We start from the raw sequence: 10,934 nt of genomic DNA, 5'->3' as shown, positions 1-10,934 counted from the left end.
CCTCTGACACCTGGCTACTCGAAGCATGGTCCATGGACCAGCTGTGCTGGCGTTGCCCAGGGGGGCTTGTGAGAGATGCAGAACGCTGGGCCCCATCCCAGAACTGCAGCACCTGTGTCTGCATTCCAGGAAGAGCCCAAGAGCCCCAGGTGGCATGTGTGCACATTAAAGCTTGAGACCCACTGGTCTAACACCCACCACTGGGCAAAATGTTTTATATTCAAATACGTGTCTGTGGTGGAGTGGTGGCGTTCATGTGATTCTCACACGGACCTGGGACCCCCAGCACGTAATCTTGGCCATGGAGACCATCTCGTCCAGGGCTGTGTTGACAATGAGTTGTGCCTCCTCAATGGAACCCAGTGAGTGATTTGGAATAAGATTTATCATGGGGCTCAACCTTGTGCAGTGATGAAAGCAGTGAGCGAGGCTCCGGAAGGCCGATGCCTTCACGTGGCTGGCTGGCCGGAAGTTCCCAGGGGTCAGCAGGGCAGGACACAGAGCAGGAGGGGGCAGGGAGAAACTGGAGCCCACAGGACGGACTGGAACCTGCCTCTGTCTCATAGCATCTCTAAATCGACACCACGCGCGACTTGCCGGCCACCCTCACATGCTGTTGGTCACCTGGTCCAGGACTTGCTGGCGCTGGCGGAGCCACGGGCCCCACTGCCGCCCCAGGACAATCAGGTGGGCCCCACCAGCTGCAACAAGCAGGAGCTTCCACAAGGCCGGGCCCGTCACCGCCCATTTCACGTCCGCCTTCCAGCAGCCCGGAGACTTCTCTCCTGGCCAACCCTGACCTGGAACACACAGCAAAGAGAATGTGGGGGATGTAGGTCCCGCTCAGATGCACCGAGGCTGGGCAAGGTCCTCACGCTCGGCAGTCTCCAGGGTCAGGAGGTGCTGTGATGGGGGAAGAGGGTCGGGCAGGGCTGTGAGGACCTCCAGAGGTCACTGCCGTCGCCAACTGTTGCCCAGCGGAAATGTGGGCCAGGGGATGCCAGATCTTCTAATTTTTCAGGCGAAATTAGAATTTTGAGATTTTAGGTCAAATTTCCTTTTTTAAAAAACAATTGGAAATAAATATGATTTTTGGAAACTGTTAACCAAACAAATGCTTTTGCTGGCCAGAATTTTATCCCTTTGACTGTGCCCGTTTCCCTCATTTTACGGCTGTAGAAGTTGTGACTCAGAGAGTGGACGTGAGGTTGTCAGCCACAGAGCAGCAAGTGTAGGAACTGGGCTGGAATCTGACACACAGCCTCTACTCTGGTAGCCTGTGCACAACCTCCATCTCCTTCCCCAGGAGCTACAAGGACCTCCCCCTCTCCCACCCCAAGGTAGAGGGGACAAAAGAGGAATAAGAAGTCACTTCCTTCAGGCAGTGCTTCTCAGACTTCACCGTACTTAGGAATCACGGGATCTGATTAAAACACTGGTTCTAACACAGCAGGTCGGGATGGGAGTTTGAATTCCTAACAACATCCCAGGTGGTGCTGATGCTGCGGGTCCCAGATCAGGTGTGGGGTGGCACAGTCTTTAGGCACTAACGGTCCTGCTGGGGGTGGCGAGCTTCCGAGGACGGTTCGAGCAGGGCGTCAGGATCACCTGGAAGGAGTGGACATTATCTCCTCGCCCAGGCTGCACCGCAGACCCCTGAAGTCCGAACACTGTGTGTGGGGGGAGGGGAAGGAGGGGATCCCAGCATCAGGATGTTTTAAAGCCCCTCAGGCGATTCCAGTGTGCAGCCAGCACCGGATTAGAGAAAGGTGCTGGAGGCGGGCCAGGAGGGCTTTCTGCAAGAGCAGCTTCTGAGTTTTCAGGGGAGGTCCTGGAACTGTAGAAAGGCAGCCTCGGGACAGCAGATGGCCCCTGAGTGTCTGGTATGTGAGAGCTGGCTGAGCCGTGCTGCAGTCAAAACACACCCTCGGTTTTGCAGATTTAGTATAAAAGAAGGGAAAAGATTTCATTAGTCACTTTTTTACTGGTCACATGTTGACATGATATATTTGGGATGTATTGGGTATATTGGGATAAATAAAGCATATTTTCAAAATTAATTTCATGATTTCCTTTTACTTTTTTCAAATGTGGCTATTAGCAAACATCTTTGAATTGCAGTAAAATACACGGCTATTTGAAAATGTTAAATTACGGGGATCCCATCATATTTCTTAAAGTCTAAAGGCCACCGAGCTAGTTGAGGACAACCGACGTAGCTTTCCTTCATGGTCCCTGGACAGCAGCATCAGTGTGACCTGGGAAACTGTCAGTAACGCAAATTCCTAGGCCCCATCCCCAGACCCACCGAATTGGGGCCCGGCAATCAGTACTTCAACAAGCCCTCCTGGAGAGTCGGATGCACGTGGAAGATGGGGAACAGGCAGGCAGGCTTCCCGACCCTTCCCAGGGAGAGGGCAGCGTCCCAGGAAGATGAGCGTCAAGAGCAGAGGTCCTAACATCAGCCCCGGTGGGGTGAGCTTTGATTTTCTTGGGAAAATGAAAGTTTAAAAGGAACAGGACCGAATCTTCAGAAGCCAAGTAAAGTTGTTGGAATTGCTGAACGTGGCTGAAAAGCTAAGGAACCCGACTGACTTGAGGGAGGAAGGGGTTTGGGTAGCACAGTACGGCAGTCGGAAAACAACACCATTTCAATTTTGTGACTAAATGAGTGAAGACTCCCCAGTAGGTTGTTCTCGCATCTGGGGGCAGAGCCTGGATTGAAGTAGATGTCTGACTTCATTCCCCGGAAGCACAATGTGGCCTCCCAGCAGCTGACTTTCTGGGGGATGGGAACACGGCCTCCACTCTGGGGAACCCTTCTCCACGGCAAGAGCTACAGTGTGTAATCGCAAGAATTATGTCTTTTCAGCTTTCTCTTCCTGCGGTGGTGATCTGGTTATTTTGGGTTGTAACATGGGTCAGGATAAGGACCCACAACTCACCCAGCCACATCCCTGAGTCCAAAGCATAACACATACTTGAGTTTTATCTCTTCTTTGGGGACAGACCTTAAAGTCATGTTTGAATAGAAGAAGAGAGAGGAAACAAACTACCCCTACTGGCTTCTGAAGAGGTTCTACCAAACCCACAAGGTATTGGACACCAAAGGGAACGTGGTTTTAAAATTTCACACATTTTAATTATCTGCCAAGAAGGACAACCTAGAAGATGACAGAGATCAAGGGGATTAGCAGCTTTTTGGGCAGGCTCCCGAAAAAAAGGCTGGCCAGAGGTCATCCAAACCACTCCCAGGGTGGACGCACAGAGCCACAGCGATCTGCTCTGGAAGAGAGTGGAACGGGAGCAGGGGCAGGTCCTGCTTAAAAACTGCACATAACCCACGCTGGCTGCATTGGGAGGTGGAAGGAAAAGTCACTGCCCGAGAAAACTCTTTGTTGGGCAGATTTGTTACGAGAGACAAAGTACAGGGTGTTGCCTGGAATGGGGACGTCTTGGCCATGTTATTCTGAAGAATAAGATCAATGTGAGTCCCCCATGTTCCAATTCCAAATGTGTTTCACTCTCTGGGGTGGAAATGTTCTTCACTGTAGCGTACGCTTCCTGGTCCTCTGAGCAGGGGGTCCTAAATGCAATTCTGTGGGGAGGCCCCAGAGACAGAAGATTCGAGGAATGGGGCACCAGGGAAGTGGGGTCGGGGATGGAAAAACAGGCCCTGTGGGGGGGGAAGGGGAGGGGAGAGAGTTAGGGGCTCCTGTGACGGGATGAGGCTGGCTTACCGTGACCGTGTCCTCTGACGTCTGGGTCTCAGCTATTTTCTGTTTTATGGCATCGTTTGTCTTTGTCATATTCCTCCTACTCCAAACCACCGTGCAATTCTATGTTCACGAACTCCGCCTGGGACTTGGTGGGGTGGTGCACTGGGTAAAGAAAAAGACACCATGTTCAAGTTTGGGGCAAAAAGCAGCAGTGCCTGGGCCCCAACCATGACAAAGACATCAGGGGTCCCGGACAGAAGCAAGGGGAAAGGTTAGGTGCCTGTCAGAAAGTATAAGCCCTCCTCCCCAATTTCTTAGACTCCTCAGACGTATTCTGGAGAGGACTGAATTCACCAGAGAAATGTGTGACGCTGAGGCTTGGGTTATTGAAACCGGATAGTGAAGGACCGGGTGGTTCTAGGGGCCGGAGGACGGCTCCCAGGTATTCAGGAAACGGGTGTGCTGTAGCCAAGAACTATTTCCACCCCAGGAAGCTAAAGCCATAACAAAGAACACGCCTCCCCACCTTCCCATGTTTTATTCCTAAAGAGGTAAGGTCTTAGCGATCCAAAAAATTTGACCTCCTGGATTAACTCAATTTCTGGAGGGTTCCCCACAGGTAAGTCCTCCCCAGATGTGCCTCTTTAGGATACTTTTACAGATGTTTGTTTCCCACATTCCAGATTGCCTGCCTTTCCCCGAGGGCTGGGACTGCCTCTTCCTCGTCTGTGTGTCCCAGCACCTAGCACAGCGCGGGCGGGTGGTGGGGCTCAGGAGGTGTTTCTGAGTGATGAGTGAATGCGTGGGTGAGTGAGTCCTAGTAACGAAAGTGCTTTGAAGGTTCCCAGGGCTGCATCCGCCCCCCAGGGCGCTGCCCGACCGACTGGCCAGCAGCCCAGGGGGGCCCAGGAGTAGGACTGTGCCTGAGTAGTGCGGTGCAGGGTGGGGCTTCGTGAGTCCATCACAGCTGTCCTGCCCTAGCACCCGATACGTCTGCACAACTGCAGGTGGCGAAGGGTGACACTGCTTGAATGTCCTCGTCAGTAAAACGGGGATAAGCGTGCCTTACCTGGCGAGGGTATGAAGAGGATTAAATTGAAAAAGAAAAAGTATTTGAAAGCACTTATTGTGCGTGACAGAGAGTAAGTGTCCAGGAAAGTCTAGTCTCCCCCTCTTCCCTTTCCGTCCTGTCTGTGTGCCTAACGCCTTTCCTTTCGGGAACTTCCCTCCTCTTCTCTCCAGATTTCCGGCGGGAATGTTACTCTGGTTGGCCTCAACCTGGCCAATCAGGATGTCCCATTGTTCCAGGACCCAGTGATGGGTCCAGGGGTGAGCACGTGACCCAAGCAAGCCAGTGGGAGTATCTCGAAAGGGTTGATAGAGATGCTGGGTTTCTCTCCTCCCCTGGGTGGCTGGGCTGTGGGGCGATGGAGCCATGGAGTGGGTGGTGGCCAGCCTTGCCCCATGGTGCCTATTGGAGAAGTGGCAGATTAGAGAGATGGAGAGAGGTTGGATGCTGACACATCGTTTTGGCTCCTGCATCCAGCTTTGTCTGAAGCCTGTATACCTTTTGATTTCTCGGTCCGTGAATCAGTATCCCCCTACTTCCTGTTAATCCAGTTTTGTCACTTCTAATCAAAAGGGTCCTGATAATACTTCACTTATCCTGTCCTTCTTTTCTCTTTTCTTCCTTCCTTTCAACCCCCTCCTACTTCATCTCTCCACCCTCCTCCCATGTTTTCCTTTCTCTCACCCAGAGTCCCTATTTCTCTCAGTACCTAGCCAGGACCTCAGCTTTGTCCTTATCTTTCTCTCCATTCGTCATTTCAATGGTGTCCTCATATAACTGAGATATTGACTCCTGGACGTTCAAAAATAATAATGAAGAGATGTTTTCACGACTCACAGGCACACAGCTCTCTTAGGAGCACAATGTGCAGGGATGTTGACATTTTGGATCAGGGGATGGTTACCCTTCAGCTGCGGTCCAAGCCACGCTTCACAGGGCTGGCTTCTACCTCACTCAGTTTTGTCTTCATGTAAATAAAACCACTTTGTTTTCACATATCACGAGAACCAGCCTGTGTTGATCCCCTGTCCAGGTGCATTTTGAATGCTGTCACTAGCTCCTGCTGGAACGGAGCCTGTGGGGGTGAGAAATCCCACCCTGGAGATGGGGCTGAGGATGAGTGAGGCCTGCTGTCCCACCTCTGGGTCTGGGCCCCCAGGACTCCACCGAACAATCACAGGTAAAGGATGTCATCTGCCCTCTGCAGTCTCTTGAGCAGTGGGAGGACTTGTCTGCCAGTGGGGGGATTGTGGCTGTTGACGGGGTTGAAATACTGCTCTTAGAGGAGCGGGGATGAATGCGCCTGTGAATTTACCCATGGTCTAAAACCCGAGGAGCATCTGTTTGAACCATAAGGGGCATTTTTTTGTGGCTGGAAGGCAGCCCAAGCGGGGGGTTTGATTACAACCTCCAGCAGGGGTTGTTTGGAGGCTTCACGGAGAGAAGGCAGTGAATCACCCCCGGGCGCAGTGGTTCGGGTCCCATGTGTGGTTATCCCCATTGATCTCAGAGCCACTCTCTTTTCCCAAAGGGTGGTGTCTGGAAGCGGGTTAGCGCAAGCTGGCTCCTTTGCGCCCACTGGGCCAGCTGACCAGGGCTAATAGTCATGAGGACAACAGCTCTGATTTACTGCACACTGACCGCGACGTTGCTACCGTGGTAACGGTACCTACCTCCGGCCTCCCCGGCTTCTGTTGTTCAGATACCACCTTCAAGATCTTCACTGTGTGTCTAACGCTGGTCCTGTTACTCTCTTCATCAAAAACAACAAGTCACTTTTTTTTTCTCTTAAAATAAACGTACTTAAAAAGTAAACCTTCCAAATGGAAAAATGTCTTCTAAATGGAAAACTAATAACATTTGCCATGCATGGGAGGAAACCATAAAAATGTGATGTGAAAAATATAATTAGAGACTTCTGGTTTCTGGCCCAGCATGTAAGAAGCTGAAAGACGCCACCCCGTCCTAAGAGCGGGTAAAAAGCTGAATAAACTGGAAAAGCACCAGCTCTTCTGGGATCTGGCAGAGAAGTGAGGTCACAGGGCAAACCGCTGCCCCCAAAACTGGAGCTGCTGACAGGCAAATACAGAGAAACACAGCTTAACTTGAGCAGAAACTTCCGCAATGGCCAGTCCTGGGGTTGGGAAACCTGCACGTGGGTGATTTGCTGAAGCTCAGTGTGGACGAGTCTGAGAGAGAGACACTCCAGGAGCACCCTACTGTCAGGGCCCTGACACGTGTGAATTTTCCCTGGAGGAGCTTGGCCCGGTTTTCACAGAGAGCTTGGGGTGGGGTGGGGATGGGGGCAGTCGGGGATTCACTCTTGCTTCCGGCAGGGGAGGGAAAGGAGCCATTTTGAAATACACCAGAGCATCCTGTTCTTATCAGGTCTGCCCTCAGGAGAAACGCGTGAACCTGAATCTAACCTCTCCGGGATTTACCAGCCCCTAACTGACCCAGAGGAAGGGAAATGCCCCACTCTAGCTCACAACAGCCGTTCTGTCCCACTTAAGGGAGGAGAAAAAAATCAGAACACTTGGGAAGTTCACAGCCCAGGAGCACAGGCTCGTTAAGACCTGAGACCTGAACACAGGCTAAAGCATGCTTCCCTTCCCCCAACTCCTCACCACTTTACCAAAGGCCAATTTACAGCATTTCCCTTTACCAACCCGGTACGTCATGTATCAATAAAAAAATTACAAGGCATATCAGAAGACAAAAGACACCATTTGAAAAGACAGAGAAAGTATCAGAACGAGATTCAGGTATGGCAGGGATATTGGAATTGTCAAACCAGGAATTGAAAACAGCTATGATTAGATGCTAAGTGGGGACTTCCCTGGTGGCGCAGTGGTTAAGAATCCGCCTGCCAATGCAGGGCACACAAGTTTGATCCCTGCTCCAGGAAGATCCCACATGCCGCAGAGCAACTAAGCTCATGGAGCACAACTACTGAGCCTGCACTCTAGAGCCCGTGAGCCACAACTACTGAGCCCACGTGCCACAACTACCGAAGCCAGCAAACCTAGAGCCTGTGCTCTACAACAAGAGAAGCCACTGCAATGAGAAGCCTGCACACCGCAATGAAGAGTAGCACCTACTCGCCACAAGTGGAGAAAGGCCGTGCACAACAATGAAGACCCAATGCAGTCAAAGATAAGTAAATAAATAATAAATCTTAAAAAAAGAAAAGATGCCAAGGGATCTAATGGATAACGTAAACAGCACGTAAGGACAATTGGGCAATGTGAGTGGAGAGAAATTCTAAGAAAGAACCAAAATGAAAGGCTGGAGATGAAAAAACCCTGCATGAGAACTGAGGAATGCCTTTGATGGGCTTGGTAGTAGATTGGCTACGGCTGAGAAATGAACTTCTGAGCTTGAGGATCTCTCAACAGTAACCAGCCAAACTTAAAAGCAAAGAGAACAAAAGATTAAAAAACAAACACAGAATAGAATATCCAAGTAGTGGGGCTACTACCAAAGGTGTAACACATGCATAATGGGAATTCCAGAAGAAGAAAGAGAAACAGAAGAAGTATTTAAAACAATAATGACTGAGAGTTTCCCCAAATTAATTTTAGAAGCCAAACTACAGATCCAGGAAGCTCAGAGAACATTGAACACAATAAAATGTCCCTAAAACTACACCTAGGCTTATCATTTTCAAACTCCAGAAAAAGCAAAGATAAAGAAACAAATCCTGAAAGAAGCCAAAGGAGAAAAACAAAATACCCAAAGAGGAGGAGCAAAGATAAGAATTACATCCAGCTTCTCAAAAACTATGCAAGCTAGAGAGGGAAGTGAAAGATTTAAAGGGTCGAAAGGAAAAAAAACCCACCAATCTACAATTCTGTACCCTGTGAAATTATCTTTCAAAAGTGAAGAGGAAATAAAGACTTTCTCAGTCAAACAGAAATTGAGGGAATTTGTTGCCAGTAGACCTGCCTTGCAAGAAATGTTAAAAGACGTTCTTTAGGGAGAAGGACACTAATATAGGTCAGAAACTCAGATCTACATAAAGAAAGAAGAGCATCAAAGAAGGAAGAGGTGACGATAAAATAAAAACCTTTATTTTTTATTCTTAATTGATCTAGAAGATAACAGTTTATTTAAAAAAAAATAACAGCAACAATGTATTCCAGTATGTGTATCCCTATGTATAATCTTCTGTGTGCTTATGTGTAAGTGAAATGAAGCACAGCGCTGACACAAGGGGCAGGAAGGGAGGCTAACGCCAGCCCCCAGGTCTGTAGAAGTGGGTGCCAGCTCACTGCCACGTGGGCTGTCTGCCCCCCACCCAGGTAGCAAGAAGCCCAGCCTCCAAGAGAGGGTTGGCAGGTGCTTGGAGAGAGGGCCGGGGTTGGTCACATCATTTCTGAGCAGGAAGGGATCCTAGGGAGCCTTTTAGCTCAGCTTCCTGAGCCCTCAGTCAGGGCGGTTCTGGCACCCCCTTCCCAGTGTGACACCAACACACTTGCACGCCCTCCGGGACCCCAAGCCCCCTGCTGCCCCCAAGCTGCCCTCCATCTCAGCCATTCTCTTCACAGAGGGGCCGACCCTGATTCGAAACAACACTGTACAATTGCAGCCTTCTTCCAATCATTTAAGAAATGAATATCTTGGTATATCTTTTCCAATAATAGGTTTCATTAAATTAAACCCAAGGCACTTACAGTCCCTGGAAATAGCAGGCTGATTAAATACGGCAGACGTGCTGAATTTCTTTAGAAATCATCACGTTGGTTTCTGAGGCTTCTGGTGATCAAGTGCATAGGCTGCCTTGGTTTAAATCCAGGTTCTGCCACCTGTGGCTGTGTGACCATGAAGAAGTCACATCACCTCTCTGGTCCCAGCCTTCCCATCTCCGTAATATGACAGCAGCAGTTCCTGCCTCCTAGGCTTCTGGTGAGGACTGAATAACTTCACGTAAGGCTCCACAGGTTAGCTGTAAACACATCCACACAGACGCACAGCGCAGTTCTTGTAGGAGAAGGGACGTGGCTGGGAAGCTCACTGCCACCCGACAGGATGTCAGACTATCATGTGAGCAGAGGATGAGACTGAAAGGAGGGAAAGAGAGCACAGGGAAAGTGATCATGTCTTTAAGGCTGCGAGCAGGGGGAGGCTGCTCTAGACCTTCTCCCCTCTCCTCGCTTTGTTTTGTCTGCCAAGCAGAGGCCTCCTTTCCACTCTGTTTCTTAATTGAGTAAACGCCGTGATCCTGAACGCAAACACACCCCCAGCAGCACAAACAAGTGCGGCTCTCTGCACACACGGCTTCCAGAAGAGCAGGACGCGGGATGGTCGGCTGCCGCGAGGTGGGGATGGAGCCCCGCGAGCGGCTGCCGCGCTTGGCTGAAAGGCCCGGCAGGTTCGGCTCGTGTGCTCCTGGTCTGTCAGGCTGTTGGTTCATTTGTTCATTCATTCATTCATTCGTTTGGTTCCTTTCCCAGATTTTGGCCCCACATATTCTCACTAATCTGTTAACTTGATATCTTCAAACAGATATTCTAAAATTTTAGTCCAGATTTTATTATTTTTTTAAGTGAGAGGATTGGTTCAGAAACCCTAGCCTGCCGCTGTTGGAAGAACTCTCCCCAAACTATACGCGTGAAACCGTGGAAGCACCTTAAACCTAACCACAGGGGTCTGTTACGGTACATCTGGGTGAATGGAATAATACACTGCCATTAAAAGGGTTAAATCTTTTATTATTATCATAAAATACTAACAATAACATTGAGGAAAAATCAGAATATAGTTCTTTTATATTAAAAGGAAAACAAAATGAGCATAGGTAGATGACTAGGGAGGAGGAGAGTGAGCTGTCGTGGCTACTGCTCAATGGCTGGGTGTCTTCTCTAAATGCTTTTATAAATTTTATAAAAATTTTGTAAAATTTTGTGCCTAAGGAATATATTACTTCTATAGTCAGAAAATTAGGACGAAATACTTACCTTTGCTTCAGGCATTCAGAACTGCTGGGTCGTTTCTTCAGTACGTGCCCTGCCCCTGCATCCCACCTGCACCAAGTCCACAGGGAGGCCCGTGCTGCTGGGGGAGGGTCCTTGGTCGTTTCATACCAAGAAGCTTTGTTTCCCTGATTTTCTGAGTTTGGGGGGAGGCATGGAGGGCGCTGGGTG

Source organism: Hippopotamus amphibius, chromosome 12, assembly GCF_030028045.1.
Source record: "Hippopotamus amphibius kiboko isolate mHipAmp2 chromosome 12, mHipAmp2.hap2, whole genome shotgun sequence".
Lineage (NCBI taxonomy): Eukaryota > Metazoa > Chordata > Mammalia > Artiodactyla > Hippopotamidae > Hippopotamus > Hippopotamus amphibius.
Note: the sequence above shows the minus strand (reverse complement) of the source record.